This window comes from Chiloscyllium plagiosum, unplaced genomic scaffold (assembly GCF_037043375.1).
Source record: "Chiloscyllium plagiosum isolate Xiang-an unplaced genomic scaffold, Cpla_swu_hap1 HiC_scaffold_40, whole genome shotgun sequence".
Taxonomy (NCBI): domain Eukaryota; kingdom Metazoa; phylum Chordata; class Chondrichthyes; order Orectolobiformes; family Hemiscylliidae; genus Chiloscyllium; species Chiloscyllium plagiosum.
Genome location: NW_028270178.1, coordinates 1,648,422 through 1,661,822, shown reverse-complemented (window position 1 = coordinate 1,661,822; position 13,401 = coordinate 1,648,422). Strand labels below are relative to the sequence as shown.

At 50.2% G+C, this 13,401-nt stretch overlaps 1 protein-coding gene across 4 annotated transcripts in view; it reads right to left on the bottom strand.

Annotated features, from left to right (window-relative positions):
- The window catches only part of LOC148138278 (hemicentin-1-like), a 245,203-nt gene that overhangs the window by 16,515 nt on the left and 215,287 nt on the right, over nt 1-13,401 (bottom strand). The window lies entirely within an intron of this gene.

Sequence of the window (13,401 nt, the reverse complement as noted above, 5' to 3'; positions counted from 1 at the left end):
CCTGTCTCTCAGGGAGATATCTGTACACTGACTGGTGTCTCTCAGTCCACTCTCTCTCAGGGAGATATCTGTACACTGACTGGTGTCCCTCAGTCCCCTCTCTCTCAGGGAGATACCTGTACACTGACTGGTGTCTCTCAGTCCCTCTCTCTCTCAGGGAGATGTCTGTACACTGACTGGTGTCTCTCAGGACCTCTCTCTCTCAGGGAGGTATCTGTACACTGACTGGTGTCTCTCAGTCTCTCTCTCTCTCTCAGGGAGATATCCATACACTGACTGGTGTCTCACAGTCCCTCTCTCTCTCAGGGAAATATCTGTACACTGACTGGTGTCTCTCAGTCCCCTCTCTCTCAGGGAGATACCTGTACACTGACTGATGTCTCTCAGTCCTCTTTCTCTCTCAGGGAAATATCTGTACACTGACTGGTGTCTCTCAGTCCTCTCTCTCTCAGAGAGATATCTGTCCACTGACTGGTGTCTCTCAGTCCTCTCGCTCTCAGTGAGATATCTGTACACTGACTGGAGTCTCTCAGTCCTCTCCCTCTCAGGGAGATATCTGTACACTGACTGGTGTCTCTCAGTCCCCTCTCTCACTCAGGGAGATATCTGTACACTGACTGGTGTCTCTCAGTCCTCTCTCTCTCAGGGAGATACCTGTACACTGACTGGTGTCTCTCAGTCCCTCTCTCAGGGAGATATCTGTACACTGACTGAAGTCTCTCAGTCCTCTCCCTCTCAGGGAGATATCTGTACACTGACTGGTGTCTCTCAGTCCCCTCTCTCACTCAGGGAGATATCTGTACACTGACTGGTGTCTCTCAGTCCTCTCTCTCTCAGGGAGATACCTGTACACTGACTGGTGTCTCTCTGCCTATCTCTCTCCCAGGGAGATATCTGTACACTGACTGGTGTCTCTCAGTCCCCCCTGTCTCTCAGGGAGATATCTGTACACTGACTGGTGTCTCACAGTCCTCTCTCTCTCAGGGAGATATCTGTACACTGACTGGTGTCTCTCAGTCCCCTCTCACTCAGGGAGATATCTGTACACTGACTGCTGTCTCTCAGTCCTCTCTCTCAGAGAGATATCTGAACACTGACTGGTGTCTATCAGGGAGATATCTATACACTGACTGGTGTCTCTCAGTCCCTCTCTCTCTCAGGGAGATATCTGTACACTGACTGGTGTCTCTCTGCCTATCTCTCTCTCAGGGAAATATCTGTACACTGACTGGTGTCTCTCAGTCCCCTCTCTCTCAGGGAGATACCTGTACACTGACTGATGTCTCTCAGTCCACTCTCTCTCTCTCAGGGAAATATCTGTACACTGACTGATGTCTCTCAGTCCTCTTTCTCTCTCAGGGAAATATCTGTACACTGACTGGTGTCTCTCAGTCCCCTCTCTCTCTCAGGGAGATATCTGTACACTGACTGGTGTCTCTCAGTCCCTCTCGCTCTCAGTGAGATATCTGTACACTGACTGGTGTCTCTCAGTCCCCTCTCTCTCAGGGAGATATGTGTACACTGACTGGTGTCTCTCAGTCCCCTCTCTCTCAGGGAGATATCTGTACACTGACTGGTGTCTCTCTGCCTATCTCTCTCTCAGGGAGATATCTGTACACTGACTGGTGTCTCTCAGTCCTCTCTCTCTCAGGGAGATATCTGTACACTGACTGGTGTCTCTCAGTCCCTCTCTCTCTCAGGGAGATATCTGTCCACTGACTGGTGTCTCTCAGTCCCTCTCGCTCTCAGTGAGACATCTGTACACTGACTGGTGTCTCTCAGTCCCCTCTCTCACTCAGGGAGATATCTGTGCGCTGACTGGTGACTCTCAGACCTCTCTCTCTCAGGGAGATACCTGTACACTGACTGGTGTCTCTCAGTCCCTCTCTCTCTCAGGAGATGTCTGTATACTGACTGGTGTCTCTCAGTCCCTCTCTCTCTCAGGGAGATATCTGTACACTGACTGGTGTCTCTCAGTCTCTCTCTCTCTCTCTCAGGGAGATATCTGTAACACTGACTGGTGTCTCTCAGTCCCTTTCTCTCTCAGGGAAATATCTGTACACTGACTGGTGTCTCTCAGTCCCCTCTCTCTCAGGGAGATACCTGTACACTGACTGATGTCTCTCAGTCCTCTCTCTCTCTTTCAGGGAAATATCTGTACACTGACTGATGTCTCTCAGTCCTCTTTCTCTCTCAGGGAAATATCTGTACACTGACTGGTGTCTCTCAGTCCCTCTCTCTCTCAGGGAGATATCTGTCCACTGACTGGTGTCTCTCAGTCCCTCTCGCTCTCAGTGAGATATCTGTACACTGACTGGTGTCTCTCAGTCCACTCCCTCTCAGGGAGATATCTGTACACTGACTGGTGTCTCTCAGTCCCCTCTCTCACTCAGGGAGATATCTGTAGACTGACTGGTGTCTCTCAGTCCCTTCTCTCTCAGGGAGATATCTGTACACTGACTGGTGTCTCTCAGTCCCCTCGCTCTCAGGGAGATATCTGTACACTGACTGGTGTCCCTCTGCCTATCTCTCTCTCATGGAGATATCTGTACACTGACTGGTGTCTCTCAGTCCCCTCTCTCTCTCTCAGGGAGATATCTGTACCGTGACTGCTGTCTCTCAGTCCCCTCTCTCTCAGGGAGATACCTGTACACTGACTGATGTCTCTCAGTCCTCTCTCTCTCTCTCAGGGAAATATCTGTACACTGACTGATGTCTCTCAGTCCTCTTTCTCTCTCAGGGAAATATCTGTACACTGACTGGTGTCTCTCAGTCCCTCTCTCTCTCAGGGAGATATCTGTCCACTGACTGGTGTCTCTCAGTCCCTCTCTCTCTCAGGGAAATATCTGTACACTGACTGGTGTCTCTCAGTCCCCTCTCTCTCAGGGAGATATCTGTACACTGACTGGTGTCTCTCAGTCCCCTCTCTCTCAGGGAAATATCTGTACACTGACTGGTGTCTCTCAGTCGCCTCTCTCTCAGGGAAATATCTGTACACTGACTGGTGTCTCTCAGTCCTCTCCCTCTCAGGGAGATATCTGTACACTGACTGGTGTCTCTCAGTCCCCTCTCTCACTCAGGGAGATATCTGTACACTGACTGGTGTCTCTCAGTCCTCTCTCTCTCAGGGAGATACCTGTACACTGACTGGTGTCTCTCAGTCCCCTCTCTCTCAGGGAGATATCTGTACACTGACTGGTGTCTCTCATTCCTCTCCCTCTCAGGGAGATATCTGTACACTGACTGGTGTCTCTCAGTCCCCACTCTCACTCAGGGAGATATCTGTACACTTACTGGTGTCTCTCAGTCCCTCTCTCTCTCAGGGAGATATCTGTACACTGACTGGTGTCTCTCAGTCCCCTCTCTTACTCAGGGACATACCTGTACACTGACTGGTGTTTCTCAGTCCTCTCTCTCAGGGAGATATCTATAAACTGACTGGTGTCTCTCAGTCCCTCTCTCTCTCAGGGAGATATCTGTAACACTGACTGGTGTCTCTCAGTCTCTCTCTCTCTCTCTCTCAGGGAGATATCTGGACATGATTGGTGTCTCTCAGTCCCTCTCTCTCTCAAGGGGATACCTGTACACTGACTGATGTCTCTCAGTCCTCTCTCTCTCTCTCAGGGAAATATCTGTACACTGACTAATGTCTCTCAGTCCTCTCTCTCTCAGGGAGATACCTGTACACTGACTGGTGTCTCTCAGTCCCCTCTCTCTCAGGGAGATATCTGTACACTTACTGGTGTTTCTCAGTCCCCTCTCTCCCAGGGAGATATCTGTACACTGACTGGTGTCTCTCTGCCTATCTCTCTCTCAGGGAGATATCTGTACACTGACTGGTGTCTCTCAGTCCTCTCTCTCTCAGGGAGATATCTGTACACTGACTGGTGTCTCTCAGTTCCCTCTCACTCAGGGAGATATCAGTACACTGACTGCTGACTCTCAGTCCTCTCTCTCAGGGAGATATCTGTACACTGACTGGTGTCTATCAGGGAGATATCTATACACTGACTGGTGTCTCTCAGTCCCTCTCCCTCTCAGAGAGATATCTGTACACTGACTGGTGTCTCTCAGTCTCTCTCTCTCTCTCAGGGAGATATCTGTGCACTGACTGGTGTCTCTCAGTCTCCCTCTCTCTCTCAGGGAGATATCTGTACACTGACTGGTGTCTCTCAGTGCCCTCTCTCTCAGGGAGATACCTGTACACTGACTGATGTCTCTCAGTCCTCTCTCTCTCTCTCAGGGAAATATCTGTACACTGACTGATGTCTCTCAGTCCTCTTTCTCTCTCAGGGAAATATCTGTACACTGACTGGTGTCTCTCAGTCCCTCTCTCTCTCAGGGAGATATCTGTCCACTGGCTGGTGTCTCTCAGTCCCTATCTCTCTCAGGGAAATATCTGTACACTGACTGGTGTCTCTCAGTCCCCTCTCTCTCAGGGAGATATCTGTACACTGACTGGTGTCTCTCAGTCCCCTCTATCTCAGGGAAATATCTGTATACTGACTGGTGTCTCTCAGTCCCCTCTCTCTCAGGGAAATATCTGTACACTGACTGGTGTATCTCAGTCCTCTCCCTCTCAGGGAGATATCTGTACACTGACTGGTGTCTCTCAGTCCCCTCTCTCACTCAGGGAGATATCTGTACACTGACTGGTGTCTCTCAGTTCTCTCTCTCTCAGGGAGATACCTGTACACTGACTGGTGTCTCTCAGTCCCCTCTCTCTCAGGGAGATATCTGTACACTGACTGGTGTCTCTCAGTCCTCTCCCTCTCAGGGAGATATCTGTACACTGACTGGTGTCTCTCAGTCCCCACTCTCACTCAGGGAGATATCTGTACACTGACTGGTGTCTCTCAGTCCTCTCTCTCTCAGGGAGATACCTGTACACTGACTGGTGTCTCTCAGTCCCTCTCTCTCTCAGGGAGATATCTGTACACTGACTGGTGTCTCTCAGTCCCCTCTCTTACTCAGGGACATACCTGTACACTGACTGGTGTTTCTCAGTCCTCTCTCTCAGGGAGATATCTGTACACAGACTGGTGTCTATCAGGGAGATATCTATAAACTGACTGGTGTCTCTCAGTCCCTCTCTCTCTCAGGGAGATATCTGTAACACTGACTGGTGTCTCTCAGTCTCTCTCTCTCTCTCTCAGGGAGATATCTGGACATGATTGGTGTCTCTCAGTCCCTCTCTCTCTCAGGGAGATAACTGTACACTGACTGATGTCTCTCAGTCCTCACTCTCTCTCTCAGGGAAATATCTGTACACTGACTAATGTCTCTCAGTCCTCTTTCTCTCTCAGGGAAATATCTGTACACTGACTGGTGTCTCTCAGTCCCTCTCTCTCTCAGGGAGATATCTGTCCACTGACTGGTGTCTCTCAGTCCCTCTCGCTCTCAGTGAGACATCTGTACACTGACTGGTGTCTCTCAGTCCCTCTCGCTCTCAGTGAGATATCTGTACACTGACTGGTGTCTCACAGTCCTCTCCCTCTCAGGGAGATATCTGTACACTGACTGGTGTCTCTCAGTCCCCTCTCTCACTCAGGGAGATATCTGTACACTGACTGGTGTCTCTCAGTCCTCTCTCTCTCAGGGAGATACCTGTACACTGACTGGTGTCTCTCAGTCCCCTCTCTCTCAGGGAGATATCTGTACACTGACTGGTGTCTCTCAGTCCCCTCTCTCTCAGGGAGATATCTGTACACTGACTGGTGTCTCTCAGTCCTCTCCCTCTCAGGGAGATATCTGTACACTGACTGGTGTCTCTCAGTCCCCTCTCTCACACAAGGAGATATCTGTACACTGACTGGCGTCTCTCAGTCCTCTCTCTCTCAGGGAGATACCTGTACACTGACTGGTGTCTCTCAGTCCCTCTCTCTCTCAGATAGATATCTGTACACTGACTGGTGTCTCTCAGTCCCCTCTCTCACACAAGGAGATATCTGTACACTGACTGGTGTCTCTCAGTCCTCTCCCTCTCAGGGAGATATCTGTACACTGACTGGTGTCTCTCAGTCGCCTCTCTCTCTCAGGGAGATATCTGTACACTGACTGCTGTCTCTCAGTCCTCTCTCTCTCAGGGAGATATCTGTACACTGACTGGTGTCTCTCAGTCCACTCTCACTCAGGGAGATATCTTTACACTGACTGGTGTCTATCAGGGAGATATCTAAACACTGACTGGTGTCTCTCAGTCCCTCTCTCTCTCAGGGAGACATCTGTACACTAACTGGTGTCTCTCAGTCCCCTCTCTCTCTCAGGGAGATATCTGTACACTGACTGGTGTCTCTCAGTCCTCTCTCACTCAGGGAGATATCTGTACACTGACTGGTGTCTATCAGGGAGATATCGATACACTGACTGGTGTCTCTCAGTCCTTCTATCTGTCAGTGAGATATCTGAACACTGACTGGTGTCTCTCAGTCCCTCTCTCTCTCCCAGGGAGATATCTGTACACTGACTGGTGTCTCTCAGTCCCCTCTCTCTCAGGGAGATATCTCTATACAGACTGGTGTCTCTCAGTCCCCCCTCTCTCTCAGGGTGATATCTGTACACTGACTGGGGTCTCTCAGTTCTCTCTCTCTCAGGGAGATAACTGTACACTGACTGGTGTCTCTCAGTCTCTCTCTCTCTCTCTCAGTGAGATATCTGTCCACTGACTAGTGTCTCTCAGTCCCCTCTCTCAGGGAGATACCTGTACACTGACTGGTGTCTCTCAGTCCCTCTCTCTCTCAGGAGATGTCTGTATACTGACTGGTGTCTCTCAGTCCCTCTCTCTCTCAGGGAGATATCTGTACACTGACTGGTGTCTCTCAGTCTCTCTCTCTCTCTCTCAGGGAGATATCTGTAACACTGACTGGTGTCTCTCAGTCCCTTTCTCTCTCAGGGAAATATCTGTACACTGACTGGTGTCTCTCAGTCCCCTCTCTCTCAGGGAGATACCTGTACACTGACTGATGTCTCTCAGTCCTCTCTCTCTCTTTCAGGGAAATATCTGTACACTGACTGATGTCTCTCAGTCCTCTTTCTCTCTCAGGGAAATATCTGTACACTGACTGGTGTCTCTCAGTCCCTCTCTCTCTCAGGGAGATATCTGTCCACTGACTGGTGTCTCTCAGTCCCTCTCGCTCTCAGTGAGATATCTGTACACTGACTGGTGTCTCTCAGTCCACTCCCTCTCAGGGAGATATCTGTACACTGACTGGTGTCTCTCAGTCCCCTCTCTCACTCAGGGAGATATCTGTACACTGACTGGTGTGTCTCAGTCCCTTCTCTCTCAGGGAGATATCTGTACACTGACTGGTGTCTCTCAGTCCCCTCGCTCTCAGGGAGATATCTGTACACTGACTGGTGTCCCTCTGCCTATCTCTCTCTCATGGAGATATCTGTACACTGACTGGTGTCTCTCAGTCCCCTCTCTCTCTCTCAGGGAGATATCTGTACCGTGACTGCTGTCTCTCAGTCCCCTCTCTCTCAGGGAGATACCTGTACACTGACTGATGTCTCTCAGTCCTCTCTCTCTCTCTCAGGGAAATATCTGTACACTGACTGATGTCTCTCAGTCCTCTTTCTCTCTCAGGGAAATATCTGTACACTGACTGGTGTCTCTCAGTCCCTCTCTCTCTCAGGGAGATATCTGTCCACTGACTGGTGTCTCTCAGTCCCTCTCTCTCTCAGGGAAATATCTGTACACTGACTGGTGTCTCTCAGTCCCCTCTCTCTCAGGGAGATATCTGTACACTGACTGGTGTCTCTCAGTCCCCTCTCTCTCAGGGAAATATCTGTACACTGACTGGTGTCTCTCAGTCGCCTCTCTCTCAGGGAAATATCTGTACACTGACTGGTGTCTCTCAGTCCTCTCCCTCTCAGGGAGATATCTGTACACTGACTGGTGTCTCTCAGTCCCCTCTCTCACTCAGGGAGATATCTGTACACTGACTGGTGTCTCTCAGTCCTCTCTCTCTCAGGGAGATACCTGTACACTGACTGGTGTCTCTCAGTCCCCTCTCTCTCAGGGAGATATCTGTACACTGACTGGTGTCTCTCATTCCTCTCCCTCTCAGGGAGATATCTGTACACTGACTGGTGTCTCTCAGTCCCCACTCTCACTCAGGGAGATATCTGTACACTTACTGGTGTCTCTCAGTCCCTCTCTCTCTCAGGGAGATATCTGTACACTGACTGGTGTCTCTCAGTCCCCTCTCTTACTCAGGGACATACCTGTACACTGACTGGTGTTTCTCAGTCCTCTCTCTCAGGGAGATATCTATAAACTGACTGGTGTCTCTCAGTCCCTCTCTCTCTCAGGGAGATATCTGTAACACTGACTGGTGTCTCTCAGTCTCTCTCTCTCTCTCTCTCAGGGAGATATCTGGACATGATTGGTGTCTCTCAGTCCCTCTCTCTCTCAAGGGGATACCTGTACACTGACTGATGTCTCTCAGTCCTCTCTCTCTCTCTCAGGGAAATATCTGTACACTGACTAATGTCTCTCAGTCCTCTTTCTCTCTCAGGGAAATATCTGTACACTGACTGGTGTCTCTCAGTCCCTCTCTCTCTCAGGGAGATATCTGTCCACTGACTGATGTCTCTCAGTCCCTCTCGCTCTCAGTGAGACATCTGTACACTGACTGGTGTCTCTCAGTCCCCTCTCTCACTCAGGGAGATATCTGTGCGCTGACTGGTGACTCTCAGACCTCTCTCTCTCAGGGAGATACCTGTACACTGACTGGTGTCTCTCAGTCCCTCTCGCTCTCAGTGAGATATCTGTACACTGACTGGTGTCTCTCAGTCCACTCCCTCTCAGGGAGATATCTGTACACTGACTGGTGTCTCTCAGTCCCCTCTCTCACTCAGGGAGATATCTGTACACTGACTGGTGTCTCTCAGTCCTCTCTCTCTCAGGGAGATACCTGTACACTGACTGGTGTCTCTCAGTCCCCTCTCTCTCAGGGAGATATCTGTACACTTACTGGTGTTTCTCAGTCCCCTCTCTCCCAGGGAGATATCTGTACACTGACTGGTGTCTCTCAGTCCTCTCCCTCTCAGGGAGATATCTGTACACTGACTGGTGTCTCTCAGTCCCCACTCTCACTCAGGGAGATATCTGTACACTTACTGGTGTCTCTCAGTCCCTCTCTCTCTCAGGGAGATATCTGTACACTGACTGGTGTCTCTCAGTCCCCTCTCTTACTCAGGGACATACCTGTACACTGACTGGTGTTTCTCAGTCCTCTCTCTCAGGGAGATATCTATAAACTGACTGGTGTCTCTCAGTCCCTCTCTCTCTCAGGGAGATATCTGTAACACTGACTGGTGTCTCTCAGTCTCTCTCTCTCTCTCTCTCAGGGAGATATCTGGACATGATTGGTGTCTCTCAGTCCCTCTCTCTCTCAAGGGGATACCTGTACACTGACTGATGTCTCTCAGTCCTCTCTCTCTCTCTCAGGGAAATATCTGTACACTGACTAATGTCTCTCAGTCCTCTTTCTCTCTCAGGGAAATATCTGTACACTGACTGGTGTCTCTCAGTCCCTCTCTCTCTCAGGGAGATATCTGTCCACTGACTGATGTCTCTCAGTCCCTCTCTCTCTCAGGGAGATACCTGTTCACTGACTGGTGTCTCTCAGTCACTCTCTCTCTCAGATAGATAGCTGTCCACTGACTGGTGTCTCTCAGTCCTCTCCCTCTCAGGGAGATATTTGTACATTGACTGGAGTCTCTCAGTCCCCTCTCTCTCAGGGAGATACCTGTACACTGACTGATGTCTCTCAGTCCTCTCTCTCTCTCTCAGGGAAATATCTGTACACTGACTGATGTCTCTCAGTCCTCTTTCTCTCTCAGGGAAATATCTGTACACTGACTGGTGTCTCCCAGTCCCTCTCTCTCTCAGGGAGATATCTGTCCACTGACTGGTGTCTCTCAGTCCCTCTCTCTCTCAGGGAGATGTCTGTACACTGACTGGTGTCTCTCAGACCCCTCTCTCTCAGGGAGATATCTGTACACTGACTGGTGTCTCTCAGTCCCCTCTCTCTCAGGGAGATATCTGTACACTGACTGGTGTCCCTCTGCCTATCTCTCTCTCATGGAGATATCTGTACACTGACTGTTGTCTCTCAGTCCCCTCTCTCTCTCAGGGAGATATCTGTACAGTGACTGCTGTCTCTCAGTCCTCTCTCTCTCAGGGAGATATCTGTACACTGACTGGTGTCTCTCAGTCCCTCTCTCTCTCAGGGAGATATCTGTACACTGACTGGTGTCTCTCAGTCTCCCTCTCTCTCTCAGGGAGATATCTGTACACTGACTGGTGTCTCTCAGTCCCCTCTCTCTCAGGGAGATACCTGTACACTGACTGGTGTCTCTCAGTCCCTTTCTCTCTCAGGGAAATATCTGTACACTGACTGGTGTCTCTCAGTCCCCTCTCTCTCAGGGAGATACCTGTACACTGACTGATGTCTCTCAGTCCTCTCTCTCTCTTTCAGGGAAATATCTGTACACTGACTGATGTCTCTCAGTCCTCTTTCTCTCTCAGGGAAATATCTGTACACTGACTGGTGTCTCTCAGTCCCCTCTCTCTCAGGGAGATACCTGTACACTGACTGATGTCTCTCAGTCCTCTCTCTCTCTTTCAGGGAAATATCTGTACACTGACTGATGTCTCTCAGTCCTCTTTCTCTCTCAGGGAAATATCTGTACACTGACTGGTGTCTCTCAGTCCCTCTCTCTCTCAGGGAGATATCTGTCCACTGACTGGTGTCTCTCAGTCCCTCTCGCTCTCAGTGAGATATCTGTACACTGACTGGTGTCTCTCAGTCCACTCCCTCTCAGGGAGATATCTGTACACTGACTGGTGTCTCTCAGTCCCCTCTCTCACTCAGGGAGATATCTGTACACTGACTGGTGTGTCTCAGTCCCTTCTCTCTCAGGGAGATATCTGTACACTGACTGGTGTCTCTCAGTCCCCTCGCTCTCAGGGAGATATCTGTACACTGACTGGTGTCCCTCTGCCTATCTCTCTCTCATGGAGATATCTGTACACTGACTGGTGTCTCTCAGTCCCCTCTCTCTCTCTCAGGGAGATATCTGTACCGTGACTGCTGTCTCTCAGTCCCCTCTCTCTCAGGGAGATACCTGTACACTGACTGATGTCTCTCAGTCCTCTCTCTCTCTCTCAGGGAAATATCTGTACACTGACTGATGTCTCTCAGTCCTCTTTCTCTCTCAGGGAAATATCTGTACACTGACTGGTGTCTCTCAGTCCCTCTCTCTCTCAGGGAGATATCTGTCCACTGACTGGTGTCTCTCAGTCCCTCTCTCTCTCAGGGAAATATCTGTACACTGACTGGTGTCTCTCAGTCCCCTCTCTCTCAGGGAGATATCTGTACACTGACTGGTGTCTCTCAGTCCCCTCTCTCTCAGGGAAATATCTGTACACTGACTGGTGTCTCTCAGTCGCCTCTCTCTCAGGGAAATATCTGTACACTGACTGGTGTCTCTCAGTCCTCTCCCTCTCAGGGAGATATCTGTACACTGACTGGTGTCTCTCAGTCCCCTCTCTCACTCAGGGAGATATCTGTACACTGACTGGTGTCTCTCAGTCCTCTCTCTCTCAGGGAGATAGCTGTACACTGACTGGTGTCTCTCAGTCCCCTCTCTCTCAGGGAGATATCTGTACACTGACTGGTGTCTCTCATTCCTCTCCCTCTCAGGGAGATATCTGTACACTGACTGGTGTCTCTCAGTCCCCACTCTCACTCAGGGAGATATCTGTACACTTACTGGTGTCTCTCAGTCCCTCTCTCTCTCAGGGAGATATCTGTACACTGACTGGTGTCTCTCAGTCCCCTCTCTTACTCAGGGACATACCTGTACACTGACTGGTGTTTCTCAGTCCTCTCTCTCAGGGAGATATCTATAAACTGACTGGTGTCTCTCAGTCCCTCTCTCTCTCAGGGAGATATCTGTAACACTGACTGGTGTCTCTCAGTCTCTCTCTCTCTCTCTCTCAGGGAGATATCTGGACATGATTGGTGTCTCTCAGTCCCTCTCTCTCTCAAGGGGATACCTGTACACTGACTGATGTCTCTCAGTCCTCTCTCTCTCACTCAGGGAAATATCTGTACACTGACTAATGTCTCTCAGTCCTCTTTCTCTCTCAGGGAAATATCTGTACACTGACTGGTGTCTCTCAGTCCCTCTCTCTCTCAGGGAGATATCTGTCCACTGACTGATGTCTCTCAGTCCCTCTCGCTCTCAGTGAGACATCTGTACACTGACTGGTGTCTCTCAGTCCCCTCTCTCACTCAGGGAGATATCTGTGCGCTGACTGGTGACTCTCAGACCTCTCTCTCTCAGGGAGATACCTGTACACTGACTGGTGTCTCTCAGTCCCTCTCGCTCTCAGTGAGATATCTGTACACTGACTGGTGTCTCTCAGTCCACTCCCTCTCAGGGAGATATCTGTACACTGACTGGTGTCTCTCAGTCCCCTCTCTCACTCAGGGAGATATCTGTACACTGACTGGTGTCTCTCAGTCCTCTCTCTCTCAGGGAGATACCTGTACACTGACTGGTGTCTCTCAGTCCCCTCTCTCTCAGGGAGATATCTGTACACTTACTGGTGTTTCTCAGTCCCCTCTCTCCCAGGGAGATATCTGTACACTGACTGGTGTCTCTCAGTCCTCTCCCTCTCAGGGAGATATCTGTACACTGACTGGTGTCTCTCAGTCCCCACTCTCACTCAGGGAGATATCTGTACACTTACTGGTGTCTCTCAGTCCCTCTCTCTCTCAGGGAGATATCTGTACACTGACTGGTGTCTCTCAGTCCCCTCTCTTACTCAGGGACATACCTGTACACTGACTGGTGTTTCTCAGTCCTCTCTCTCAGGGAGATATCTATAAACTGACTGGTGTCTCTCAGTCCCTCTCTCTCTCAGGGAGATATCTGTAACACTGACTGGTGTCTCTCAGTCTCTCTCTCTCTCTCTCTCAGGGAGATATCTGGACATGATTGGTGTCTCTCAGTCCCTCTCTCTCTCAAGGGGATACCTGTACACTGACTGATGTCTCTCAGTCCTCTCTCTCTCTCTCAGGGAAATATCTGTACACTGACTAATGTCTCTCAGTCCTCTTTCTCTCTCAGGGAAATATCTGTACACTGACTGGTGTCTCTCAGTCCCTCTCTCTCTCAGGGAGATATCTGTCCACTGACTGATGTCTCTCAGTCCCTCTCTCTCTCAGGGAGATACCTGTTCACTGACTGGTGTCTCTCAGTCACTCTCTCTCTCAGATAGATAGCTGTCCACTGACTGGTGTCTCTCAGTCCTCTCCCTCTCAGGGAGATATTTGTACATTGACTGGAGTCTCTCAGTCCCCTCTCTCTCAGGGAGATACC